Source organism: Canis lupus, chromosome 15 (genome assembly GCF_011100685.1).
Source record: "Canis lupus familiaris isolate Mischka breed German Shepherd chromosome 15, alternate assembly UU_Cfam_GSD_1.0, whole genome shotgun sequence".
In the NCBI taxonomy this organism is placed as follows: domain Eukaryota; kingdom Metazoa; phylum Chordata; class Mammalia; order Carnivora; family Canidae; genus Canis; species Canis lupus.
In genome coordinates, this window is record NC_049236.1 from 53,201,986 (window position 1) to 53,221,006 (window position 19,021).

At 36.0% G+C, this 19,021-nt stretch overlaps 1 long non-coding RNA gene across 1 annotated transcript; it reads left to right on the forward strand.

The window, feature by feature from the left end:
- The first annotated feature begins 2,094 nt into the window (after positions 1–2,094).
- LOC111090108 lies at positions 2,095–7,625 on the forward strand. The gene is made up of 3 exons (XR_005370915.1): positions 2,095–2,197; positions 3,325–3,581; positions 5,678–7,625. It is a non-coding gene; the product is annotated as an uncharacterized LOC111090108 (long non-coding RNA).
- Positions 7,626–19,021: the final 11,396 nt, after the last annotated feature.

Genomic DNA, 19,021 nt, shown 5'->3' on the forward strand with positions numbered 1-19,021 from the left:
CTTTTTAAGTGTTTGTCAGTTCCATTCCACTCTTACTCTTGCAAATTAATTTTTTTTTTTTTTTGTGATGTCTCTGAAAGCCTGGAGTGGTTACTAGTGCTCTGCTTCCTCGACCCCAGTTAGGCAAGATTGCCAAAAGCTTTATTCAGCTTCTAATATCTTTTATATAATAAAAAAATTCTGTGGGTTTCCCTTCTCTCTGGAACCTTGGCCCCTGATGTCTTAACTGCCTTCGTAGTTTCTGGCGTGGAAATGTGTGCTTTGTTTTATATTGCAAAGCTGATGGTGGGGGAATTTTTCTGTGCAATCCTTTGAGGTTTAAGATGAAAATAGCTTCCTATAAAGAAATTTATTTATTTTTTCTCCCAGTTGTCTGGAAGTGCCACTATCCTAGATTCATTTATTTAGAATTCTTGATTGAGGGGTTTTTTTTTTTTTCTGTCACACATGAGGCCTGAAAGCTCAACATGAGGAATGGCTTCAAATTTTCGTGTAATATTTTTTTTCCCCTTGCCTAGCATGGTAATTGTTACTAGCTAGTTTTTCTTACTGTCTCTTTCTGCAAAGTGAGTTTATTTCTCATTAGTTGTGAATATTGAAATTCCCTTTTTAAGGATGGAATACCCATTAGTCTCTCTACCATATGCAGAGCCTACTCTCTATCTCTGATTGCTGTCAAAATGAAAATTTGTCATCTTGAGCTTCAGAAAATACCTTCGGGATGACACTTGGCTTATGCACTTGCTTCCTCATAGAAGTCTGCTTTCCCTCTGTAGTTTTGATTGGTTTTGGTGCCATGTTTGTGTGCTTGTTTGCTTCCGTATGTATCTTACTTTCTTGCTAGATACCAATACTTTTAAAATCATAATTCTGAAAATATTTGTTTGTAGAATTTCAAATTGCTTTTCCGTGGAAGGCAAGAAATAGAAGTATACTATTGTTCTTCAAGCAAAAGCTTGCTTTAGTATAAGGAGAAAATTCAAGGAAATGTTATCTTTCTAGAAATGGTATGATTGTGGAGCATCTTTTCGTGGAAGGATATATGCTTTCCACACAACATCCTGGGAGTGCTCTTTATCTCCTTCCCTGAGGCAATTTTAAGTCAACATTTTTCTTTTACTAATAATGTTTTTCTTATTTTTAATAGGACTTCTCTTAATTGACCTGTCATTCCATAACACACACATCCCAAACACGGCATAATTTATTAAAGGATTAGCGAGACAGGCACATTAATGACATTAGATGATTCTAGAGGCAGAGGCAAATTCTCAAGACAAGGGGGAATGAAGTGAGGAAGGAGGGACAAGTAGGTAGGGAGTCCTAATTCTCAAGTCACCATTGGGAGAATTATGCAGTTAATGTGCCAGTCTTATAAATAAATTTTCTGAAAGCAAACTGTAGGGTTCAGGGAGTGTAGGGTGATCCTGGGACCATGTAGATGGAAACATTGTGAGGCCCTAAGAGGATAAATAGCTGAGATTTATTGATAACCCTCATACTTAATAAGTCAATCAAAAAAAAATAAAGTCAATCAATGTGAGAAGAACATCTCAGAACTAGGTCTAGTCAGAAGCTGTTGCTGTGCTCAACTTTTCCACTTTGCTTCATGACATAAAAATAGAAAAACAAAAAGACCGAATGAACAGTGTGGAAAATGATTCTAGGTATTCATCAGAGAGAGAGAGAGAGAGGGAGAGAGAGAGAGAGAGAGAGAGAGAGAGAGAAAGAGGTTGTTTGTTGCCCTAGTGCTGAACAAGATTTAGGGGTAATAACAATGGGTGGAATCTTAACTCAGGTACTGTGAGGTCTTCACTAAGTCAGGTCTGTACTTTAGGATCTGTTGCTTGTTTCACCACACACTTGGTATCCAATTTCAGATCACTTAGAAATCGGTTCAGCAGGGGCGCCAGGCAGCTCAGTTGGTTAAGTGTCTGATTTTGGCTCCGATCATGATCTCAGGGTCTTGGGATCTGGCTCCAGACTGCTTTTCCCTCTTGCTCTGCCCTTCACCCTCTTGCACTCTTCCTCTCTCTCTATTTCTCTGTCTCCCAAATAAATAACTAAAATCTTTTTTTTTTTTTTTTTTTTTTTAGGTAAAAGGTTCAGCAGGATATATGGAATAAAATGCTAACAGTGGCTGAACAAAATACAGTTTTTTGTTTTTTATCTCAGACAACTGGACTTTTGAAAGTTGGTAATTGGGGCGAGAATGCTAGCTAGCATCACATCCCCACTAGTGTCCCAGACTTACTCTTGTTCTCATGGTTGCAAGGTATCTCTTTTTCCAATTCCTCTGACATCACGACTGTTTTTCAGAAGGAAGGAAGAAAGGCAAGAGTTGGCTAAGCCTGTGCCCATTTTACAAAGTATTTCTAGAAGCCCACGCAATGGTTTCCACATATTGTTAGCCAGGACTGTGCCAATAGCTACTTCTATCTACAAAGGAAAATGAGAAATGTGGGGTTTTAAGTGTTCAGATTACCTTCTGAAGGAAAACGCTATTTGTTGATAGGGAATAAAGGGAGATCAGATACTAAGTAATCAATCAAACACGGTGGTCTGTGTGGTATACACTTCACTACCTAGTAGGGGCAATATAGTATCCTATATGAGAATTACTTGACCAAATATTTATCATTCTCCTACAAGGCATATTGTCAGAATAACGTTTCTCTACCTCCTTGAAAATTTGCATGGCCGTGTTTTTTGTTTTAGCCAACAGCACTGACAAAAGTGATATATGTCATTTCTTGGGTAAACTAAGAACAGATGTGCATTTGCTACCCTGGTAAAAAACTAGGAATGTTCCAGACAATAGCTGCTACACCAGCCTGGGGCTGTGATAGGCATGGAGCACGTAGCTTGTGTATGGCATCCAGGCACAGAGATTCAGGGGTACTCTTTACTACCCCATTACCTAGACTACCATGACTGTTGTCTTCTAGCACTAGATTCTAGAGGGCATCTGGTCATTTTTATTTCTTTATCATTTATCATTTTCTTTATCATTTATCATTTTTTATGTCTCTTTTACTTTTCCCTTCCCCCTGCCTCCTGCACCTCCACCACCTTCCCCTACCACCCCCACCACCCCAAGCATCTCTTTCCAAGTGAGTAGCACTTCAAAATACTATCTAGTTCCATTGCTGACACTGAAGCTAAAAGAGCTACTTCCTCTGAGCTATGAACTAAGATAGCATAATTTACAGTAGTTCTGTGTTCCTTTCCTTGGGCCATGTTAAAGCAGTAAGCCTTGCCCAGCCAAGTGCTCTGTCCAGCATCTCATTGTCTTTTCCTTTTTTTTTTTTTTTTTTTTTTCAGTTTCCTTTTCAATTTGTGGACAAGAATGAAGATTGATACAAAAAGAAGTCTCTACTAGGCAATTTTGTTACACGATTAAAACTGACAGAGACTCAGCACGTAAATGATGGTTTTAATTTAAATTTCTGTGCTACCAGCCAAGAATGCAAAGGATAAATAGGAAAGTGGATGCCAGATCAAGAGATAAAAGTCCTGAAATGCTGTTGAAATGACATAAAAGTGCATATTTCTCGAAGCTTCACACGTTCTACTTAGAAGTAGGCTTAATTGGCTATATATCGCTATATTTAGATGTCAGGATTATGGTATGTTTTTAAAGTAGAGACATGTAATAGCTTTCATTGGTAAGAAAGTTTTTATGATGATTACATCTTACAGAGATGATAGAAATCATCTAAATGTGTCTTGCTTTAGAAGAAAGATATTGTGTAGTAATTAAGTCACAATGACCAGATTTGTAAGGAGTATATTAAGTGCACATTAATGGTGGAGGATCAACAAGACTTAGAAATTAGAACTGACTTTTGAAAGTTTAATTATGTTAACTCAAGGAGTGTTGTGGAATGAAGATTAGGAGTTAAAGACCCTATTCATACGGCTCTCTAAAGGTTTAGGAGTCTTTTTAGTGAGTCATAATCTTCTCTCTGTCTTAGACATTTCTCCATGGCTATGCAGGGAGGTACATTCATTTACTCAAGAGAAAATAATACCTCTAAAATCAGGGTTAATTACCCCTAGCAAAAATATGTGTAATGTATTAGAAAATCAGAAATTATACCATTTGTAGTAGGCACTTGTTATTTTTATTTATTCTCTTATGCAAATGTCCATCTTTACTCCGTGGAGCTGCTCTCCGCCCTCCCATGTAGTTCTGGTGTGGTAGTTAGTCCCTGTGCTCAAGAGGGCAATTCACTACAAATTAAGTCCTGTTGGGTTGGATCTGCCATTTTAAAAGTACTTTTTCATCTATTTACATGAGGCATATTGGTCTTTAATATTTTTTTCAGTTTTTAAATAAGATCTATCAGATTTTGGTATTTACTTATATTGGCCTCACAAAAGGAGCTGAACATTTATTCCTCTAAGTCATCTGTGCAAGATTAGTGCTATTTCCTTTTTGGATGTTTTTTTATATAATTCACCACTGAAACCATCTGGGCCTTGAGTTTTCTTTTTTGAGGCTTTTGATAAGAAATTTAATTTCTATAATAGATACAAATCTGTTTCTTCCTGTGTTGGTTTGGTGAGTCGTATTTTTCAAAAATTGGTCCATTTTTTTCAAAGTTGTCAAATTTGCGTAAAATTGTTCATAGAATTATTTTATTAGCCTTTTATTGTCTTTGCTGGTAAACGTACCATGGCAAGACTTTTTCCAAACACTCTTTATTTTTTAGATTTTTGACCTTTTAAATATTGACATCCTCCAGTCTATATTTATTCCTTTTCTTATTTTATGAGTTTTCTGAAAGAGTCTTGTCTATGTCCATAACTTCAATAGCCCTTTATATTAATGTTATCTAGGCCTGACTGCACACTTGGCTGCTTTAAAAAGAGAAACAAAACAAACAAACAAAAAGACCAAAAAACAAAAACAAAAAACTACATTCTATGCTTCTCTCCAAACCAATTAAATCAGAATTTCTGGAGGTAAGACCCAGGTGTTGGTGTACCCAGCATCTCTCTAAGGCTCTAACAATGCAGCTGTGGTTGAGAATCACTACTTTAAATGCATAAAATCCTTCAGTCAAATTTCTGCTCAATATGTTTCTAGGCACCTAAAGTAATTTTTTTTCAACTGCCTATTGTGATGTTTGAAAACCATGAGCTCCTTGCCTTCATCTCTGAAGCTTGCTCTTCCTTCTGTGTTTTCTTTTTCTCTATAAACCAACTCAATTGAGGCAAATTTATATTAAAAACACATCATTTTTAGTTTAGAGACCAAAGAGTTTTGAAAAATACATTTGGCTATATAGCCACTACCCAAATCAAGTTATGAATTTCTGTCATCCCCCCAAAAATCCAAGTTTCTTTGCATTTATCTGTCCCATCCCCAAGTGTAGCAACCACTGATTTGATTTCTGCCCATCTATAAATGAGTTTTGTCGATTTTACAATTTCATATAACTGACATCATACAGTATGTATAGTTTTGTTTCTGGCTTCTTTCCTTTCAGTATCATATTTTTAAGATACTATCCATTGTATTATGTGTACCAACAGTCTGATCCTTTTGATACATAGGATCCATTGTATAAGGATAATCTATTTTGTTTCTCTATTTACTGGACAAAAAAAAAGCATTTTAGTTGTTTAGAGTTGTAGGCTACTATAACTTGAACTATTTATCTTGCAGCAATAATGAAATTCTTTTGAACTGTGATCTTGGATTTCTGGAAATCAGACTGTCATAGGTCTAAACAAATTACAAATCCTCGTTTCTTTTTATAAGAATAATGAAAACAAAGGCAAAGGATTGGAAAACAAGTCAACTGGTGATTGGTTGGGCCTTGGAAAGAGTCACAGAACTAGGATGGTCAAGTCAACCTTCTTTCAAGTTCCTGTTGTGTCTGCTATCCTACTGTAATAACTAGAATGCTCCCAGGCACAGAGAGCATTTTGATCCGCCTTATGAGCCAAGTCTGAGGTTGTGAGGGAGACTTGATGGTTCATCTAGCTCTTAAGCCACCAGCTGAGTGTCCAACCTGTCAAGAGTAGAGACCGTTGTTGAACCTTCTCCTTATTTCCATTCCTCAGATAATCAACCAACCATTTTGCAGCAGATTGATGACAAACAGACACCAGTGACAGTTTGTTCTCAAATAGACTCTTATTCTGGATACAAATTTGGATTCCCTATTCCATTGCTTCTATCGGTATCACTGTCTGTGGAGTTACTTAATATCTTATTTGCCATTGTGGTATCCTACACAACTTTCTCAGCAAAGAACATATCTTTTACAGTAAAAGATGTAAGGAAAAGGCTAACACTCATGAGCTTCACAGGTGTCATCACATGTCCCATCCGTTAGCTTGATGAAATGGTGGAATAGCCTGGTAATGGCTCAGTTGTGTTCCTACCTGGATGACAGGTGATGCAAGGATGCTGAGCTGCCTTATAAAATTTTGATGTATATTTTGAGACAATGGCAGTGCATACGAGTTTACGAAACAAGGAGTGGAAAGAGAGTGTTTTTTATTATCCTACACAGTATTTTTAATTGAGAGTGATTTTGCTTCTTCCCCACTGCCCCCAAAGATGTTGGGTAATGTCTGCAGACATATTTTATTTTCATGACTCCAAGGGTGCTACTGGCATATAGAGGTAGAGGCCAGGGGTGCTGCTAACTATTCTACAATGCGCAGTGCAGCTCTTATAACAGAGAAGAATCCAATCCAAAATGTCAACAGTGTTCATACTGACAAACCCTGCCCTCCACCTAATGACATAGTCACAGAATGTGTGATTCCCATTAATGGAACTCTGGGCTCCTCCAAGTGCTCTTAGTTCCAACGGACGGAATTAATATCATCTATGGCCTCATAGCCAATTATAGATATGAGGACTATTATAGCTACACACATTTTTTTCCCTTTCTTTGTCATATATAGTCCTTAAGTTTGCATTTTCCCTCTTAATTGAGTATCTTACATAAGGAGTGTTGATGGTAGTTAATTTAATAATTTTGTCTCTAGGCTATAAAATATTCAAGATTGTAACCAGCTAAAAGAGTAAATACATAATGCAGATATGAGCACTATGTCTTTTGGGACTTCATGTTTTCATTTTGAGGGAAAAAGTGAAGTTCATCACGGTTTATGGAAGAACTGTATCATTTTATTTTATTTATTTTTTGAACTGTATCATTTTAAATGGAAGCATTATATTATTCTTTTTGTTGTTTATAAGTATAATATGGGCATAAAAATGGGAATGGATATTAAATGAAAGTCAAATGGGGTAGACTATGAAATTTTCCTGTTGGCAACATAATACAATTCCCCCTCCCTTCCATGTTTTCATCTTATATAACCAAAGTCACACTTATCTTTACAGAATTATTTTAGTTAACTTTCCCACCTCCATCCTTTTTACTCAAAACTCCTACTTCTTTCATGTCTTCATATGTTTTTGCGTGGCATTCTCTAGGATCCTCCACCTCCATATTTCAAAGTTATCAATGTATATTTTAAAACAGCCCCAAAGCCAACACACCAGTGATGTATTCTCTGAATTCTCTAATCATAAGTAATAATTTATTCTTCTATGCTCCTATGCAAATATATGCAAATATTTAATAAATATCTCTAGAAACTGAATATGTTGTAGTGTTTTGGGCTTATATTTATCTTTTATCTCTTTACATTCAGACTATGAGATTATTCCCAATGTTTAAGCAGTATCTTAAGCATGGTAAGGATACACTAAGTGAATTTAAGTATAATATGGAACCATAAATATGTGATGGATTTATATTTGAAGAATTTAAAAGTGTTTTTATTAAAACATCTCTTATGAGATATGGACGAAATAAAATATTTATTTAATATACAACTATGGAGCCTTGACACCATGGAGCAGACACCACAGAAAGTGCTTGAAATAAAAGAAAAATAAGATAAAGTCCCTGGCTTTAAACAGTTCACAGTCTAGTTAGGGGACTGACAAGTAATTACACTATAGTTCAATTATGTATGTCTTATTAAGATTTATTTAAAAAAAAAACCATAAGAATGCTCCTTTTAATGCCTGGGAAAGGTAGATAAGATACCTCTTGCCAGCAAGGCAGTTGGACATTTCATCTGGTCTTGCCAGATGCATAAGTATTCAACATCAAAAAAACAAGAAGAAGGGGACTGGCTTCATGAACAACTTATGTAAAAGGGTTTTTTTTTTTTTTAAGAGAATCATACAAAAATACAATGTGTTTAGAGATGAGTTCTGTGTGGCTAGACAGAAAGCAACAAGGCAATACTAAAAGGCAAGTTGGGATCAGATAAGGAAGAGTCTATACATCATGCTAAGTTCTTCAGGCTTTCCCTTGTAGGTAATGAGAAGCCACTGAAGGTCTTTAATGAGAAAATTACAGTCATGATTTTTCAAAGCATGGACTACAATGTGAAAGGACTGGATAAAAAGTGGTGGACTATGATAATGGCCCAGATGTGATAACTAAGATGGGGAGGAGGAAATAAATCAGAGCAGTATTTAGGTGATATAATTCCACATCCCCACTCAGATATGCAAAGAGAGAATAATTAATGGAAAAGAACTTAACCTGAATGAAATATTTGCATCATCTTTTACATTAGAGTTTTATTTTCTGAACCTATTCATCTGGGACTTGAGCACTGTAGGGGACGTTGATCAGAGTGTGTTGGTGTATATCATTTGCCAGCTATTAATTTTGAAATACATTATCCATTGTCTTAAAAACATTAATGTGTAGATTCACGCTTTTGTGCTAGTACAGATCCCAGTGGGTAGGAAAAAAATTTAAAATCTAATACCTGTACATGAAAAATGACATATATTTCTGTAGAGGAGGTAAATTATTTGAATTTCAGTGCATATTTTCTGTTTGGCTTTATCACCTCTGGGAATTTTTTATTTATTATGAAAAATGAATAGAATTATGAGCACAGCTAAGAAGAATTCTTTTAAGATCCACTGGCATTTAAATTTTCAGTAGACATGGTATAACTTCCTCATAGTCAAAATATTTCAGATATGGGCACTTGATCTGTTAGGCTCTTGACTCAAATAGGTTTGATGAAAGGATTGTGTTCATATTCCCACCAATAGTGCATGAGGTTTCTGTTTACTGAATTCCTTGCCAACACTTGTTATTTCTTATCTTTTTGATAATAGTGCTCCTAATAGGTATGAAGTGATACTTCAGTGTGGTTTTGATTTGCATTTCCCTAATAATCGATTATATTGACTATTTTTCACTTACTTTTTGACCATCTGTATGTCTTTTTTTGAAAAAAAAATTATATATATCTATTGAGAGCTCCTGCCCATTTTTAAAATCAGGTTGTTGGGCTTTTTTGTTGTTGGATTGCATGAGTTCTTTATGCATTTTGAATATTAACCCCAAATTAGATAAAGGATTTACAAGTATTTTCTTTCATTCAGTAGGTCACCTTTTTATATTTTGTTGGTGGTTTCCTTTTTAGTATGGTGTAGTTCCACTTATCTATTTTTGATTTTTTTGCTTTTGGCATCAGATTCAAAAAATCCTCACCAACACCTATTTCATAGAGCTTACCACCTATGTTTTCTTCTAGGAGTTTTATGGTTTCAGGTCTTACTATCTTACACCTTACACACAAATTAACTCCAAATGAATTGAAGACTTGAATGTAGTACCTGAAACCATAAAACTTCTATGTAATTTGTTTTAGTGTTTCCAATCTCTTCTGTGGTAGACAGAGTATAAGTTGACTTTCCATGATCCCCACCTCCTAATATTTGTGATTCTATAATCCCCTCCCCTTCGGGGGTGAGTAGAACCTGAGACTTGCTTCTAACCAAGAGAATATTGTGATAGTGATGAACTAGCACTCCTGTGATATGTATTACAGAACATAAGGCTTTTTACTTGCTAGCAGACTCATGCGAAGGATTCTTCTCATTGGCTTGAGAAGAAGTGGCTATGTTGGAAACAAAACATGGCAAAGAACTATAGGCAGCCTCTAAAAACCACACCTAGCCTCTAGAGCTGAAGGCAGCCTCATTTCAGAGCATTACCATTTCATATGAGCAGTTGAGGCCTTCAGTCCTTTATTAAAATGGGGGAAAAATTCTGCCAACAACCTGAGTGAACTTGAAAAGAGATTCTTCCCCATAGAGTCTCCAGATAAGAATGCTTCCTGGTCCACAGCTTGATGATGGGACTCTAAGTAGAGGGCTCAGTTAAATTGTTTCCAGGCTCCTGATCCACAGAAACTATAAGAGGACTAATGTGTGTTACTTTAAGTCACTACATTTGTGGTAATTCATTGTATAGCAATAACAAATTCATATGTCCCCTAAACTCAATGATTAAGAATGTTTTACAGGTAACTGATGGCTGATATGCTTGCTTCTTTATATGGTGTGGTTGACATGAGTGAACATACTAAATAATTATCTGGCTGAAGGAAAAAAAGAGGGAGGAAAGACAAAGTAGAAACAGCAGAGAAAGGAGGAAAGAAGGGACATGCAGTGAAAAGTCAGATAAGGGAAAATAAGTTGATAAATCTTGGGCAACTATTCACATTTCCAAATTATAGTCTTATACTGACCTGAATCTATCTTCTGTGCTGAGCTCTAAAGCTTATGTGCCAAGTGTAGGCCTCACTCATCTGAGGGATTCTTCACCCTCCTGCACAATGTACCAGACCTAGCTTGGATTCTGAGGACATATGCACAACAAAAGCCACTTACCTACTGAGAAGTTCTGGAAGGCAAAGAGAAGAGGATAACTGTGGTTAAAGAAGGAGGACCTCACCTGTGGCTGATAGAGCTGCCTTCTTCAAGTTTATTCATTTTTCCATCAGATACTTTGTGACAAGTGGAATATTTCACACATGATTTCCTTTTAATACATACATTTCTCTGTCAAAACATCTTGATATTGTGATATTATAAAAAGTTTATAAAGTTTATAATTGGTCTTTATCCCTGGTTCCTGGCATAGCACTCCTAAATCCCTTGTTCAGGATGGAAGAAGCATTTTGTTTTGTTTTGTTTTGTTTTAATATGTGGTTTTAGTCTCTAGTTCCAACACAAGAACTTCTAAGACCTTTGGAATATCAGAAATGATGAGTGTCTTTTTATATCCTAGTGAGATGACTGGTGGCAGGGGCACCTAGATAGCTTCAGAAAGAGAGTTGGTTGTCAGAAAGACCAAGGCATGATTAGATGCTTGAATCTTTTAGTTAATCACCAATGACCAATAATTTAATCAATCATGCCTACATGAAGAAACCTCTACAGAGTCCCCTAAACTGTGAGATTTAGGGGGCTTCCAGAATGGTAAACCCACCATGTGTCAGGAGGGTGGCTTACTCAACTCCTCAAAGACAGAAGCTCCTTCTGGACCCCATTCTATTTACCTTTTCATTTGACTGTTTATCTGTATTCTTATAACATCCTTAATAATAAACTTATAAGTAAAGTGTTTTCCAGAGTTTGGTGTACAGTTATAACACATTATCAAACCCAATGAGGTTGTTATTAGGACCTCTTATTTATAGTTGATTTGTCAGAAGTATGAGTGACAACTTGGCAGTTGGGGCTGGCATCTAAAGTGGGAGCAGTCTTTGTGGGACTGAGTTCTTAACCTCTGGTATCTGCTTTAACTCTGGGTAGCATAAGAGCTGAACTAAATTATAAGGTATGCAGTTGATGCCTGCAGAGAATTAGAGAATTCTTGAGGTGGAAAACTCACACATTTTATGTCAGAAGTGTCAGTATAAAAAGGCTTATTAACATGAAAGAGTTAGTACTTCTTAAATCTATTCCTAGATTTTTCTCACCCTCCTATATACATCTCCCTAAGTAGTACTATTACATCTACTAAGTAGCTACTCTCTAAAGAAATTGTAGTTAAAACACCAACTTCTTCCCTATTCTTTTTAACTCAAAATTGTTTCTTGGTCTTGAAAAGAATAAATTTTTTTGTGTGTGTTGGACAAAGAAGAGGAAAAATAGGAGAAAGAAATTGTACACAGAAAATTCTTTTCTCTACATGTGGGCAGCACTTGGGACACAAATGTTCCATAATTGTTATAATTTTATTTTTACAACAAAAAAGATTGTTAATAATCTTTCCTAATGCAAATTTTTAGAGACTTACTGGAGATACCAAAGAGCAAAAGGTCTAGTTTTGAGCAAATATTCATAATTTTCCTCAATTTTCTTGATATTGCTATATTTTGGCGGAGGAAGATGCAGATATTTGGATGTGGATTTTCAATTTAGATAACTTCTGTGTTATTGAGTCATCTTTTGTGAATTGAAGAGAATTGGAGAGTTAGGGATGAGCAGGACATATGTGCACAAAAGTTTCAGCTGAACACTTAGGTTTCCACCCATGGCTTCAGAGAGAAAGTATAGACTTTAGTAATCAATGAATACACATATGGAATTCCAGGGTATGCGAACATCAAGATAATAAACAAATTTTCTATGTTGTCTGTAAGTGATGAATCAAAAAATTCTACTACTGAAATAAATATTGCACTATATGTTAACTAACTAGAATTTAAATAAAAACTTGAAATAAAAAAATAAGATAATAAGAAAAAATTAAAAAATGAAGATTTCTTCCTGGATATAAGAAAGTGAGTGTGATTTTGAGAATTCAAGAGATCATCACTCCTGGGGTCAGAAGCTTCACATAAAGTGGATGGTCTCTGGATACCTAGAAGCTCATGCTGGGTAAGCTGCCCTAAATTTATATCGCAAGAGGCAGATGTCTCAACCTCGTGAGGAAACAGGACAAAAGTGTCTGTGTGAGTTTCTAAAGGCATAGAAGAAACTAAATCTTGACAGAACTTACCCCCAGACTTCGGAAGAGAGGGAGGAAATTTCCATTGCCTTCACTCAATCTTCCCTTCTCTGACTCAAGAAAACATGGGTTCATTGGTAACAGCACTTCACCTGCGGACACCCTACAGATGCAATTGTCACAAAGCCCCATGGTACTTAGACCCTGGAGCCTTATGAGGGTGATGGTGAAACATCCAAACACCTCTCTCTGGAATGCTGAACTGACTGAAAAACAAACAAACAAACAAAAAAAAAACCCCAGGAGACTCCTGATATGAAATAATGATTAGTGACAGCAAAGTTGCATGCACATCAAAGTTACATAATTAGAAATGTAAATAGCAATAAAATGGCTTGTCAGTCCATTATGAATGCTGAAGAAGGTGAAGATCTAGGACCTATAGGACTTACAAACATACATTTCACTAATTCAATTGAAACTAACTCTTGAGTGCTTACCGAATGCAGGCCCTGTTATGGATTCTGTGCTGGATGAATGAATGAATGAAATCGTCAAGGTGCCTGAACTTAAAACACACAATTACTTCCTAAAGTATGTTGACAGAAAATAAACAGGACAATTCACATAGTTTCCTAAGGAAAAGATAACCTTAACATATAAGTACATATGTTATATTATATAGTGAGTGGAGGTGAAGGAGGGTGAATGCTTTTACATTGGTTAGAAGAGGACAGTCATCTGTGTCTAGAGTTAGAGAATATCTGGGAGAGAAACTAGTGAATATAGACAGGAACAGGTGGCCATGTTTAAGGGAAAGAAAGAAAGCCACTATGACTGAAGTTAGGGGGCAAAGAAAAAAGTGATAAGAAACAAGATTTTTAAAAAAATGAAAAAGAATAAGAAAAAAGAAACAAGATCAGCAAAGTAGGCAGAGACCAGACATATAGAGCTTTGTAGATCAGTATAGGAAATTTGGATTTTATTGACAAATGTAACAAGAAGCTATTGGGGGCAATTAAGCAATGGAGTTATAAACTAACTTATGATTCATTGGTCTTGTTGTGGGTTTTTTTTTTTAATTTTTATTTATTTATGATAGTCACAGAGAGAGAGAGAGAGGCAGAGACACAGGCAGAGGGAGAAGCAGGCTCCATGCACCGGGAGCCCGACGTGGGACTCGATCCCGAGTCTCCAGGATCGTGCCCTGGGCCAAAGGCAGGCGCCAAACCGCTGCGCCACACAGGGATCCCTTGTTGTGGGTTTTTTTGTTTTTTTGTTTTTTTTAATTTTTATTTATTTATAATAGTCACAGAGACAGAGAGAGAGAGAGAGAGAGGCAGAGACACAGGCAGAGGGAGAAGCAGGCTCCATGCACCGGGAGCCCGACGTGGGATTCGATCTGGGGTCTCCAGGATCGCGCCCTGGGCCAAAGGCAGGCGCCAAACCGCTGCGCCACCCAGGGATCCCTTGTTGTGGGTTTTAAAATATTTCTTGCTATAAAGAAAATAAATGAGGCACCTTGGTGGCTCAGTCAGTTAAGCGTTCAACTCTTGATTTCAGCTCAGGCTTAAGCCCCACATTGGGCTTCTTGCAAAATTAAATAAATAAATAAAATCTTAAAAAAATAAAAAAGAATAAACATTATTAGAAAAAGAATAGAAACTGAGAGATCATGTAAGAGGTCATCTGCAGTAGTCACACAAAGAAATAATGGTGGGATTGCTCGATAGTATACTTGAAACTACCATAATATTATATGTCAACTATACTTCAGTTAAAAAATTAAAAAGAGAGATAATGGTGGCTTGCATTAGGGTGCATTAGGTGCATTAGGGTGCATTAGGGTGACCACAGAGTAAATAAAATGAAGAAAAGAAGAACATATTTTGAAAGTAGAGCTACAGGAACTTGTTTATACTTTGGATGTCAGCTTTGAAGGAAAGAAAAGAAAAATAAAATATCTACAGACTGTATTTAAAGCCTAGTGAGAAAATTTAGGCCAAAAAATGATGCAAGGTCTAGGACTGAGCCTTTTAACTCACCAACATTGTGCATTTAAGCTGAGGAGAAACCAGCAAAGACATTAGTAAATATGATGTCTACAATGATGATGTCTACAATGATGGTTTTCACAATTTGAACAGTGACAGCATTTCCTTGATGAGATGAGAAGGACAGGTCTGACATAAAAACAATCAAAACAAAACAAAAAAAAAGTCGAACTCAGAAACAGAGTAGAATGGTGGTTGCCAGAGTCCAGGGTGGGAGGTGCGGTAGCAGAAATGGTGAGATATTGGTCAAATGATACAAACTTACAGTCATAATACAGGTAAGTTCTATAGATCTAATGTACTGCATGGTAACTGTAGTTAATAATCCTGTATTGTATACTTGAATTTGCTAAAAAGACAAATCCCTTAACTATTCTTACCACACAAAAAAGTTAACTATGTTGAGGTGATGGATGTTAATTAACTAAGTTAATGAACTTGGTTGTGATAAATATTTCACAATGTTTAAGTGTATTAAATCATGTTGTCCACTTTAAATATATACAATTTTGTCAAATATACCTTAAAAAATACAAAATAAAAACAAAAGTGAATTTGTTTTTTTAAAAATAGTGGGAAAAAGGCCTACACTGTCAAAGCAGATATTTTCTTGCCATGACTTTGCTTCCTCTCTGTTAAACACTAAAGTCACTACTAAGGGTCAAAGGTTAGTTCTGGATAATTAAGAAAAAAGAAAGAAAGAAGAAAGAAGAAAGAAAGAAAGAAAGAAAGAAAGAAAGAAAGAAAGAAAGAAAAAAGAAAGAAAGAAAGAAAGAAAGAAAGAAAGAAAGAAAGAAGAAAGAAAGAAAGAAAGAAAGAAAGAAAGAAAGAAAGAAAGAAAGAAGAAGGAAAGGGTAAAAAGGACTATACAAAAAGCTAAGAGAAATAAAAATTTTAATAGAAACAGACAAAATATGCTATTTCAGAAGAACGGTTAGCAAATAATGCATACATGCATAGTACACAACCTGGAATTGGTCGTTTGCCTACTTAAAATATAGAAGTTTAACTCTACTGCCAATTGCCTGTTCCTCCCATCTGTGGACACTGATATTTTCCAAATGTCAGGGAGACTTTTCTGTCTGCTTTAGTACAGCTATTTTCCACTAGAGGAAAACTGAGGTATTTATCTACCTCTTAGAAGACACCATCTGTATTTGTCAAACTTTCTGAACAATGCAGGAATCTGGGCTACGCCTTGCTTAGATTTCTCCTGATGACTTGCTATCAATGACTGTGTGTGAAGGACAAAGCCTCTTAAGTTCTACGAGGTTGAGGGATATGGGTATGACACAGCTTAACACAGTGACATTCTCAGTTTATCAAAGACAGATGACCCAATTTATTGACCTCCCTAGTCCTTTTCTTTTGATTTGCTTTGTCCTACTACCTTTTTAGTGTTTTTTTTCTTGAAACCATACCAGATAAGAGGAGTAATTTAAAGAGAAAGAAAGAAAGAAAGAAAGAAAGAAAGAAAGAAAGAAAGAAAGAAAGAAAGAAAGAAAGAAAGAAAGAAAGAAAGAAAGAAAGAAAGAAAGAAAGAAAGAAAGAAAAAGAAAAAGGAATATAGAAATAGAAATGCTTAAAGTTTTCAGCTATGGTGCTTCTCAGAAAACCTGATTTTAACTTCTGTGTGTAAATGAAACAAATACATATGTGTCAATTAAGTATGATAGCCATTTAAATTTAAATAGAATATTTTTCTTAAATTCACAGTAACCAAAGGTTGGCTTTAACTCAGGTATGGATATGTGATAGTTGTAGGGAAGCAGGAAGGATGGCAAAGCAGAGGAAGTAAGAAGAAGGATCCATTTCATTTTTTCAACTAAGTTCCTATTTGGGTAATGATAAAAATTTCCACTAGGTAAACAGTAGGTGCTCTGCACTGTAGTACAGTGCAACGACTTAGGATGTAGGCCTGTGACCATCCTTCTTACCAGCATTTCATGAATCACACAATGATTTCAAAGAAGATGGCCCAGATTCCAAGAAAAAACATGAAATCTATTCCAACAGAACAGCATCGATGATCTCAGCTGATGTAACATAATTTTAGGAATGAAAGAAAATTTAGTCTTCAGATGACTAAATAAGAGCATAGAGAAGGAAAACGCGTGGGTCAGTTACCCAGCTACTTCTCTTAGAACTGAGATCAGAGCCCATTCCTCGGAGCTGCTTCTCCAAAGCAGTTGGATTCCTTCACATTTAAATTTCAGATAGCAGAATCATATTAGTGCCCTCGATATGCTGTGATGAGAATCTCATTTTACTTCTGGCCTTCTTCATTCAAATCCATAACCCCAGTCTAATTGGGAAAAAAATCAGACAAAACAGCTATAGAAAATTCTGCCAAATACCTGCTAGTATCCTCACAACTGGTCAAGACAAGGTCAGTAAAACCAAGAAAAACCTGAAAAGCTATCACAGCCAAGAGGCACCTAACCAGACATGACAATTAAATGCAATTTGGTATCCTAGAGGAGATGCTGGAATAGAAAGTGGGCACTAGGTAAAAACTAAGGAAATCTGAATAAAGTATAGATGCTAGTTAATAATAATGTATCCATGTTGGTTCATTAATTGTGATACTTAGGCCATAATAATGTAAGGTGTTAATAATAGAAGAAATTGGATGTTGGGTATATGGGAACGTTCTATATGATATTTACAAGTTTTCTGTAAATCTAAAACTATTCTAAAACAAAAGATTTATTTAAAATCATATTTACCGGGATCCCTAGGTGGCGCAGCGGTTTGGCGCCTGCCTTTGGCCCAGGGCACGATCCTGAAGACCCAGGATCGAATCCCACGTCGGGCTCCCGGTGCATGGAGCCTGCTTCTCCCTCTGCCTGTGTCTCTGCCTCTCTCTCTCTCTCTGTGACTATCATAAATAAATAAAATTAAAAATAAAATAAAATAAAATCATATTTACCTATGACAGGCATATCTACTTTTTTATTAAAAAGAATATCAGTCAGTTATAATTACAGTTGTCATTGCTTATCGGCTTCATAGGAAACTCACAAACAAAGCTGGTTTTCCAATTTCTAAGGTTTCTATAATTTAAGAATATTTCTGTGAAATAATGATTGAGTGTGCCAAGATTCTGGAAATTTTAACTTTTATCTGGTTATGAACTCATTCATGCATTTTAGAATCAATTCCTGGATGAAGTAAAAAGATAAATTTTCTAGACACAGTGTGTAAATGTTTCCATTTTAAGCTGAGTCATGTTCATAATATTAATTTTTAAGTTAATGGATTCTAATTGCTTGCTAACTCTTTTATATGAATCAGTTATCACTAGTGATGGAAATAGTCCAGAGTACCAAAATGACACAAAATTATATAGAATTAGAGAAAATATATCCTACTTACTGGTTCATACTAAGAAAAAAGTTCATAAGCGTACATTTTTCGTGTTAAGCATTTTAATGAACTGTAAATTCATATGCAGTTGTAAGAAAAAATACAGACAAATCTGGATTCCCTTCAGTCTCCCCCTAGAGGTAGCATCTTGCATAACCAGGAAAATCAGGTACAATCCACCAACCTTATTCAGATTTTACTACTTTAACATGCTGCATGTTCTGAGGGACACGTTTTTATCTTTTCTTGACAGTTGTTAACTAGGGGGCAGGGTATTCATTACCTGGGACAGGGAAGCAGAGTTTCAAGCTTTTTTTCCCAATTTGGTTGGGGGTATCCTGTCATTTCATCCATCATCTTGGACCTGTCTGGTTTGATTCTGCTTCTTGGGCCAAGTGCTGCCAGGACAGGCCTCTCACCTTCCTGAGAGGTGGTCATCACGTCCTCTTTGCTGAACTCCAAGTTAGAATCTAACTAACTGCCTACTCTTAACAATGGTGCCTCCTGCTATTAATAACCCCTCCCCTCAAGTGGTATTTAGCAGGGCCTTTCAGAACTGACAGCCCTGTGCTACAGTGAGTTAATTCTTTCTCACCAAATTTCCACTTGACCTTAGAAAGGGTCTTTAAAAAAAAAAAAAAAAAAAAAAAAAAAAAAAAAAGCCTTTCTGAATACCCAACATTTCACAGAAACTTTGTGAGTGAATTTTTTAGTTTTATCCTTGCCATGAAGACTTTCTTTTTTACAGAATTTATAAGAATCAGAAATTTTTAA